The sequence below is a fragment of the Pezoporus flaviventris genome, unplaced genomic scaffold, assembly GCF_033815535.1.
Source record: "Pezoporus flaviventris isolate CSIRO_AGI_PZ_B2104156 unplaced genomic scaffold, CSIRO_AGI_Pfla_v1 ptg000147l, whole genome shotgun sequence".
Lineage (NCBI taxonomy): Eukaryota > Metazoa > Chordata > Aves > Psittaciformes > Psittacidae > Pezoporus > Pezoporus flaviventris.
The window spans coordinates 105839-116189 of record NW_026892695.1 but is presented as its reverse complement, the minus strand read 5'-3'; positions in this window follow the sequence as shown (position 1 = coordinate 116189).

The window sequence follows — 10351 nt, the reverse complement described above, 5'->3', positions numbered from 1 at the left end:
TGTTAGGGTTAGATTTATGGCTTTGAGTTAGGTTTTGTTTTAGGTTTAGTGTTTGGGATTGGGTTAATGTTATGGTTAGGGTTAGGGATAGTTGGTGGGTTAGGGTTTTACTCAGTTTCATGCTTTGGGTTAGGTGTGGGCCTTAGGTGTTATGGATTAGTGTTAACAGTATGGTAAGGGTAACAGTTTGGGTTAGGGTTAGGTTTAGGGTTCAGGTTATAGTTAGGGTTAGGGCTAGTGGTAAGGGTTTAGCCGTTTGGGTTAGAGTTATGTTTAAGGTTATGGATAGAGTCTGGTAGGTTCATTTTTTGGGTTAGGTTTGACAATTGTGTTATGTTTAGGATTCAATTTATGGTTATGTTTAGGGTTGGTGGTAAGGATTTAGAGTTAGGGTGAGACTTAGGTTTAGGGTTCAGGTTATAGTTAGGGTTAGGGCTAGTGGTAAGGGTTTAGCCATTTGGGTTAGAGTTATGTTTAGGGTTATGGATAGAGTCTGGTAGGTTCATTTTTTGGGTTAGGTTTAACAATTGTGTTATGTTTAGGATTCAATTTATGGTTATGTTTAGGGTTGGTGGTAAGGATTTAGAGTTAGGGTGAGACTTAGGTTTAGGTTTAGAGTTAGGGTTAGGGGTAGGGATTAGGTGGGAGGGTTAGGTTGGGTTTTAGGGTTAAAGTTTGGGGTAGGTTTATTTTTTGCCTTCTAGTTAGGGTTAGTATTAGGTTTAGTGTTTAGGTTTATGGTCAGGGTTAGTGGTTGGTTTTTAGACTTATGTTTAGGGTTAGGGTTTGTCCTTTGGTTTAAATTTGTCATTAGTGTTAGGGTTCTTTTTCAGGGTTTGGGTTAGGTTAATGTGAGGCTTTCAGTGACAGTTAGAATTGGGGTAAGGTTTCGGTTCAGTGTTTGATTAGGGGTATGGATGGGGGTTTGACGTTTTGGATTAGTGTTAGGGACAAGGTAAGTTTTATGTTTAGGGTTAGGTTTTTGGCTTCCCATTATCTTTTAGGGTAGACTTGTTTTTTGGGGTTATCGTGTTTATTATTTGGGTTGTGGTATCTTCAGGTTTATTGTTAAGTTTTGGTTTAGGGTTAAAGTTAGGTTTAGGGTAGTTTTAGCGTTAGGGTTAGTTTTGGGTAAGGTTTTGCCTTAGGGTTAGGGTTCAGGTTTTTGTTTGGTAGGGTTTGGGGGGTTCGGGCTTATGGGTTAGTGTTAGTGATAGACTAAGTGCTAGGGTTAGCGTGAGGTTAGTGTTAGCTTTAGGTTATGGTGTTTAGGTTTAGAGCTTTGGCGATGACTTAGGGTTTAGGGTTTAATTTTTAGTCTTAGTGTTAGGGTTTGAGTTAGGGGTAGACTTATGCTTCGGTTTATGGCTACGTTTAGGGTAAGTTTAGGGTTAGGGTTAACATTTGATTTAGTGTTAGGGTTTGCCTTATCGTTGCAGTTGGGTTTATGTTAGTGTTATGGTTAGGGTTTAGTTTTAGGGTCAGGGTTAATTGTTAGGGTTTGCAGTTTGGTTTATGGTTTAGGGTTTGACTTGCAGTTATGGTTCTGTTTAGGTTACCGTTAGAGTTATGGTTTAGTTTCAGGCTTAAGTTTAGGGTTAGGGTTAGTTTTCTCGGTTAGTTTTGGCATTAGTTTTAGGGCTAGGTTTTGGGCTAGGGTAGAGGTTTAAGGTTTGTATTTGTGTTTAGGTTTAGGGGTTAGGGTTTAGGCCAGGTTTAGGGCTATGTTTAGGGTTTGGTTTAGCATTTAGCCTTCGGTTTTAGGGTAGGTTTGGGCTTGGGGTTAATGTATAGTCTTAAGGTTAAAGTTAGTGCTTAGTGTTAGGATTATGGATTAGGGTTAATGGTATGGTTTGCGGTTTGGGTTTTAGGCTTATGGTTAGGATTACTTTTTAGAGTCAGCGTTAGTTGTTAGGTTTAGAGTTACTGTTAATTTTAGGGTTTGGGTTAGGATTAGCTTTCGGGTAATGGTCATGCTTAGGTTTAGGTTTAGGGTTTAATGTATAGGTTTACGGTTAGTGCTTTGGTTAATGGATTTGGGTTAAGGTTAGTCTTAGATATTGGGTCTAAGTTTAATATATCAGTTTAAGGTTAGAGTGAGGGTTTAGGGTCAGGGTTAGTGGGTAGGTTTTCAGCATAGAATCATAGAGTCATAGACTAATTAGGGTTGAAAAGGACCTTAAGATCGTTTAGTTCCAACCCCCATGCAGTGGGCAGGGACACCTTACGCTAAATCATATCACCCAAGGCCTCGTCCAACCTGGCCTTGAGCACTGCTAGGTATGGACCATTCACAACCTCCCTGGGCAACCTATTCCAGTGCCTCACCACCCTAACAGGAAAGAATTTCCTCCTTATATGCAATGTAAACTTTGACTATTTAAGTTTTAACCCGTTACGCCTTGTCCTATCACTGCCGTCTCTAATGAAGAGTCCCTCTCCAGCATCCCTATAGGCCCCCTTTAGATACTGGAAGGCTGCCATGAGGTCTCCATGCAGCCTTCTCTTCTCCAGGCTGAACAGCTCCCACTTCCTCAGCCTGTCTTCATACAGGAGGACCTCCAGTCCCCTGATCATCCTCGTGGCCCTTCTCTGGACTTGTTCCAACAGTTCCATATCCTTTTTATGTTGAGGACACCAGAACTGCACTCCAGGTGAGGTCTCACAAGAGCAGAGTAGAGGGGCAGGATCACCTCCTTAGACCTGCTGGTCACGCTGCTTTTTGGTGCAGCCCAGGATACGGTTGGCGTTATGGGCTGCAAGCACACACTGCCGGCTCATGTTCATTTTCTCATCCACCAACACCCCCAAGTCCTTCTCCACAGGGCTGCTCTGAATCTCTTCTCTGCCCAACCTGTAGCTGTGCCTGGGATTGCTCCAACCCAGGTGTAGGACCTTGCACTTGGCATAGTTAAACTTCATGAGGTTGGCATCAGCCCACCTCACAAGCATGTCAAGGTCCCTCTGGATGGCATTCCTTTCCTCCAGGGTATCAACTGAACCACATAACTTGGTGTCATCTGCAAACTTGCTGTGGGAGCACCCAATCCCACTGTCCATGTCAGCAATGAAGTTGTTGAACAAGACCGCTCCCAACACTGATCCCTGAGGGATGCCACTCGTTACTGGTCTCCAGCTGGACATTGAGCCATTGACCACAACTCTTTGTGTGGGGCCATCCAGCCAGTTCTTTATCCACCGAGTGGTCCATCCATCAAATTGATGTCTCTCCAATTTAGAGACAAGGTTGTCTTGTGGGACAGTGTCGAACGCTTTACACAAGTCCAGGTAGATGACATCAGCTGCTCTACCCCTGTCCATCAGTTCTGTAGCCCCATCCTAGAAGGCCACCAAATTGGTCAGGCAGGATTTCCCCTTAGTAGAGCCATGCTGGCTGTCACCAAGCACCTTGTTGATTTCCATGAGCCTTAGCATGCCATCCAGGAGAATCTGCTCCAAGATTTTGCCAGGCACAGAGGTGAGACTGGTCTGTAATTCCCCAGGTCATCCATTTTCCCCTTCTTGAAAATGGTGGTTATATTACCCTTTTTCCAATTGTCGGGAACTTCACCTGACTGCCATGATTTTTTAAATATGATAGACAGTGGCTTAGCAACTTCATTCACCAGCTCCTTCAGGACCCGTGGATGGATGTCATCAAGACCCATGGGCTTGTGCACGTTCAGATTTTTAAGATGGTCTCGAACCAGTTCCTCTCCTACAGTGGGTGCAAGGTCTTCATTCTCATAGTCCCTGCATCTGCCTTCCAAGACTTGGGTGGTTTGGTCTGAGCCTTTGCCAGTGAAGACGGAGGCAAAGAAGTCATTCAGAACCTCAGCTTTCTCCAAATCCTGTGTAACCAGTTCTCCTGAGAGCTTCCTGAGGGGGCCTACATTCTCCCTAGTCAGTTTTTTATTTGCTATATATTTGTAGAATCCCTTCCTGTTATCTTTAATACCTCTAGGTAAGTTTAATTCTAATGAGGCCTTAGCTTTCCTAACCTGGCCCCTAGCTTCCCAGACAACATCCCTGTACTCTTCCCATGTCACCTGTCCTTGCTTCCACTTTTTATAAGCCTCTTTTTTCATTGAATTTTCCTCAGGAGCTCCTTATCCATCCAAGGAGGTCTCCTGGCCCTCCTGCTGCACTTCCTTCTAGTTGGGATGCAACACTCCTGAGCTTGTAGAAGGTGATCCTTCAATATCAACCAACAGTCTTGGGCCCCTCTGCCCTCTAGGGCTGTATCCCATGGAACCTTCCTAAGCAGGTTCCTGAAGAGGGCAAAGTCTGCTCTTTTGAAGTCCAGGGCAGTGAGCTTGCTGCACACTCTTCTCACTGTCCTGAGGATCTCAAATTCGAGCATCTCGTGATCGCTGCATCCAAGGCTGCCCTGGAGAGTCACATTTCCAACTTAAGTTCAGAGTTAATGTTTGACCTTAGTTTTAGGGTTAAAGTTTTGCTTAGGATTTCTATTATGTTTTAGGGTTAGTGTTAGGGAAAATGTTAGGGTTACCTTTAGGGTTAGGGTTTAGTGTAAATAATTGAGCTCATTGTTTTTTTTCCCCTAAAATCAAGTCCCCTTGGGGTACACATTGGACATCCCACTCTTCCCTCATTACCCACCATATATATCCAGGTTCTTGAGCAAAAGCAATCCCATTAGTGGGCCAGCCTTTGTCCGAAGCAGGAATAACCCAGACTGTCTTCTCCAGCAAATTCTTTATGTGCACCAAAGTAACTTTGTCCCCCTCTACAGGATGTAGATATTCTGACTGGGCTGGGCCAGCCCTGTTTGCAGATCCTCTGGTGTTGACCAGCCAGGTGGCTTTTGTTAATGTGTATCCCAGTGTTTGAAAGTTCCCCCACCCATTGCTCTCAGTGTAGTTTTTAACAGCCCATTGTGCCGTTCCTGAGGGCTCGGTAAATGAGAAAACATTGATAAAATATTGTAACCAATGGTGGACTTTGTATAATTTGAAGATCAGGAAAAATGGCCTAAAAATGGAACTTTGAATTATGATACATTTTTACAATTAATGTTGCTTTGAGGTGGCAAGGAAAATGGGATGAAGTAATGTATGCAGATATGTTTTTCACTTTAAGAAACCAACTGGAGTGATAGACTGAGTGTGAAATTGATATAGCTCCACCAAATCCCTTAATTTAGGCTTTGGAAAAGGACAGGGAAAAATTGAAAGCTAAGCTGGAGAGATGTTGTTCTGACTGATACTAGGGAAAGATACTTAAAGTTAAGGAAAACCAAGGGGGAAAGGAGGGGAGCTTGGGCAGCTCCTGTGTTTGAGTGTGGGATGAGTGCTGGGGAAGCAGAGGTGGAGGGATGTCGGGTGGAGGTGGGGGAGTGAATTCTTCTCCTGTGGGACTGGATCGGTGTGCATGCTGTGGGGAGTGTGAACGTTGGAAGTGAGACTGCCCTGGGTGGGAAGTGCCATGGGGAGGTTCCAGGGACTGAATTGGAACTAGACTGACGGGGGCCTGGGGAATCTACCCCAGCAGACTCACTGGTTAAATTAAAGCTAGGGGCTAGAGGAAATAAAGTGGAATTTTAGCGGATACAGGAGCAACTTATTCAGCATTAAATCAGAGGGAAAAGAATTTGTTACAGATGTGGGAGCTACTGGCAACCAAGAAAAAGAGGGGAAAAAAAAAAGAAAAAAAAGAAAAAAGAGGCATTCTATCTGAAACCTTTAAAGCACAAATTGGGAAAACAAATAGGAATGCATAAATTTTTATGCATGCCAAATTCTCCGAAATCTTTATTAGGGCAAGAAGCAACATTTAAAGAAAGCAAAATGGAATTAACAGCTAAAAACAATCAATTACCTGCAGTTTTGAGTTTATTTTTAATTCAAAAGAAAAGCAAACAGGAGGACCTCCCAGAAATAGAAGAAATCCTTAATTAGGTACATCTGGGTGTAAGGGCATCTGAAGTTCCAGGCAAGGTGAAAAATGCTTTGCCTGTCAAAATAGAACAATATCCCTTAAAATTAGAAGATCTAAGGGAATCAAAGAAATCATTGTTATTTTTTAAAATATAGATTATTAATTGAATGTGAATTGGAATATAATACTCCTTTCTTGACAGTAAAGAAATAAAGATGCAGATTGGTTCAAGATCTCAGAGCAATCAATAAATTTGCAGAAGATATTCATCCTGTGTCCTGGGTTCAGCAGTAGCAGTCATGTTTTTTCCTTTGTGTTAGCTGGTGCAGTGCTGTGTTTTGACTTCCAGCCTGGGAACAGTGTTGGTGAAGCCGATGTTTTCGGTTGTTGCTAAGTGATGTTTACCCTGACCAAGGACTTTGTGAGGCTCATGCTCTGCCAGGGAGGAGGGGAAGCTGTGAGGAAGCAGAGATGGGGCGCCTGACCCGGGCTAGCCAGGGAGGTATTCCATACCACGGCACGTCATGCCAAGGATGTGACTGGGAGGTAGCCGGAAGGGCTGGAGACTGCAGGGTTGGAGGAGGTATCGGTTGGAGCTTGGTCGGGCTTGGGGGGCGAGTTATCGGTCAGCTGGTGCTGAGGTGTTGTATTCTCTTCCCTTGTTATTTCCTTTATCATTATTATTATTGGTGGTAGCAGTAGTGATTTGTGTTATACCTTAGTTACTAAACTGTTCTTATCTCAACCCGTGGGAGTTGCATTCTTTTCGATTCTCCTCTCCGTCCCTCCGGGAGTAGGGGGAGGGAAAGAAGGGGGGGGGTGAGTGAACGAGTTACCTGACTGGGTTTAAACCACGACATCCTGTAGTAGCTAATCTGCATACTTTATTGACTAAATTGTATAATAATCAGAAATGGTTTGCCATCTTGGATTTAAAGGAACTCTTTCTTTTGCTTACCATTGGCCAATGAAAACCAGAATTTATCTGTTTTTGAATGGGAAAATCCTGACACAGGAAGGAAAACCCAATTAACCTGGACAGTATAACCTCAAGGGTTTAAAAACAGTCCAACGATTTTTGGAAATCAGTTAGCACTGGAACTAGAATCATGGGAACCACCCACTCAGGTGGGGACTCTGTTACAATATGTGGATGACCAGTTAATTGCCACAGAAACAAAGGAAGAATGTGTCCAGTGAATGGTGGGATTATTGAATTTTCTGGGACTGAATGGTTATTGGATGACCAGACAAAAGGCCCAACTAATCCAAACCTGAGTTTTCTACCTAGGATACGAAATAACAGGAAGACAGAGAGAACTTGAAACCACTAGAAAAGAAGCTATTTGTCAAACTCCATGACCGTCGACCATCAAGGAGCTCCGGACGTTCCTTGGAATGACTGGATGATGCAGACTTTGGATGCATGATTATGGTGTTCTGGTAAGACCACTATATGAACTGTTAAAAGGAAATACTCTTTGGAATGGACTGATTCAGCAGAGGAGCGCTTTTAGAAATTTGAAAACAGAGCTAATGAGAGCTCCGGCTCTGTGACTTCTGGATGTGACCAAATCCTTTTGGCTATATTCCTATGAAGAACAGGGAATAGCTTTGGTGGTCCTTGTTTTGAAACTAGGACCCAATGAGAGGGCAGTGGTGTCTTTTTCAAAGCTGCTGAATGAAGCGAGAAAAGGATGGCCCAGACGCCCAAGGATTGTGGCGGCAGTTGTCATGAATGCTGAAGAGGCTCGCAAATGCACCCTGGGACAAAAGATTACTGTACTAGTGTCCCATGTTGTATCAGCAGTCCTGGAACAGAAAGGAGCCCACTGGTTATCTCCTTCACATTTTTTAAAATACCAGGCCACCCTTGCACAACACAATAATATAGAAATTGTGGTCACTTTTGTTGTGAATCCAACATCCTCTTTTCAGGAACAACCGACAGAACTATTAACACACAGCCGCTTGGCTACAATAGAGACTGTATATTCAAGCCAACCAGATTTGAGAGAAAAGCCTCTAGAACATGGTGAACGAGAGCCCTGGAATCGGCTAAAGACAAAAGGTTAAATATTTGGACTGATTCTAAATACACATTTGCTGTGGTCCATGCACATCGTGCCATCTGGAAAGAACAAGGACTTTTGAACACACAGGGGAAACAGATTAAACATGCTACAGAAATTCTACGACTACTGGAAGCTGTCCAGCTACCTGAGGAAGTAGCTATTATGTATTGTCAAGGCATCAACAAGGTGACTTTCATCAGGAAACTGGATATCATTTGGCTGATTTTGAAGCCAAACAAGCAGCTGAACAACCTAAAATCATGTCCTTAATCCCTGATGGCAATGAACGTTTGGCCGCCACAAGCTGGTTATCCCTGTGGTACCTTTTCTGACACCTTCTGCTTAAAATCCAAAAAGCCAGTAACGTCGCTTTTTGATCCTTTCATGTCGGCTCTTCCTATCATTGTGAAGCAGAATTCACCAGGCCTTGGATTGTTCACCCACTAATAGGGAACGTGAGCTGGGATTAGACCGTCGTGAGACAGGTTAGTTTTACCCTACTGGTGATGTGTTGTTGCAATAGTAATCCTGCTCAGTATGAGAGGAACCGCAGGTTCAGACCCCTGATGCATGCGCTTGGCTGAGGAGCCACTGACGCAAGGCTACCATCTGAGGGCTTATGATGGAACGCCTCTAAGTCAGAATCCCACCTAGACACTTGACGTTGTGCTGTTGTGTCATTAGTCGCTCGAGATTGACCCAGGAGATGACAGTCTTGTTCAGAATGCGTAGGTTAAAGCCCTTCTTGAATCTTCGTTAGCAAAGACTGGCCTTCCTCATAGGAGAAGGAAAATTTCTATCCTCAAACCTGGGCAGATGGAGCTCGTCTAGCCTTGTAAGGTCTTCCATCTAAGAGAAGGACACTTGTCCTGGGTTCAGCAGTAGCAGTCATTTTTTCTCATTCTTAGTAGTTGGTGCAGCAGTGTAGTTTTGACTTTTGGCCTGGGAATAGTGCTGATAACACCGATGGTTTTAGTTACTGCTCAAATGTCTAGTCTGACCAAGGACTTTCTGAGCCTCATGCTCTGCCAGGGGTGAGGGGAAGCTGGGATGAAGCAGAGACAGGACACCTGACCCAAACTGACCAAAGAAGTATTCCATACCACAGCACGCCATGCCCAGGATGTAACTGAGAGTTACCCGGAAGGGCTAGTTCACTGTGGGGTTGGACTAGGTATCGGTCAGTGCTTGGGCGGGCAGGGTGGGGCAATTTATCGGTCGGCGGGTGGTGAGGTGTTGTATTCTCTTCCCTTGTTATTTCCTTTGTCATTATTATTATTGGTGGTAGCAGTAGTGATCTGTGTTACACCTTAGTTTCTAAACTGTTCTTATCTCACCCGTGGGAGTTGCATTCTTTTGATTCTCATCCCCATCCCTCTGGGAGCAGGGGGAGGGCAAGAAGGGGGGGGACTGAGAGAGCGGCTGCGTGATATATGGCTGACTGGGTTTAAACCATGACGACACTATTACAAAACCTGTGACTTGTGGACTTTGCTGTCACTGTCCTAGCTAGCTAGGCCGGGGCAGTTAAACCTCAGGTGCAAAGGGTGGGGCCACTTCTGCACAAGCTGCACCTCACCTAAAAAATCCACTGCGCAGGCTGGAAGGTCTTAGTCTCACTTGTCTGTATGGACGGGTGAGGGTCGAAAGGGAAGGTGAAAAGGTGCATGGGAAGCTGCAGATCCAACCTTACATGCGGGCGGACCAGCGCATGGGTGGCTCAAGATTGCTCAGGAGATGATAGTCCTGGTCAGACGCTTCCTGATTGCCTAAGCACCCTTTTTTTCCAAACAGATTTGCATATCCCACATGCCCTTGGTCATCATGCTTGTAGTATGCGTGGTTAAAGCCCTTCCTAAATCTTCGCTCGCTAAACCAAGCCATCAATTCCTGATGGCAAACTAACAATTGAGAAATCTGAACATAGATATTCAAAAGAGGATAGAAAGTTGATTGAAGATCTGAAAGGACAGGAAAACAAAGAAGGTTGGGTTCAGATACCTGATGGGAAAATTGTAATTCCCTAAAATCAACTTTGGCAGCTAGTTCAGGAGGAGCATAATACAAGTCATTGGGGTAGCAACTCTTTGTATAGACACTTAGACAAACAAATTGTAGGAAGGAATCTATATACCATAGTTCAACTAGTGACAATGTCAGCTCTGTCTCAAAAATAATCCTAAAATTGGCAATAGAAATTAAATTGGGACAACTGGGAGAGGAAGTTATCTGGGACAGCATCTTTTTCTTTGGATGTGGAGGTTACAGGCCAGGAGCAGGCACTTGGATCTCCTGGTGCTTGTGATGCCCCTGGTTGGAGCTGTTTCTGCTGAAACTAGCACTTCACCCTCCTGTTTGTATACATACTCAGACCG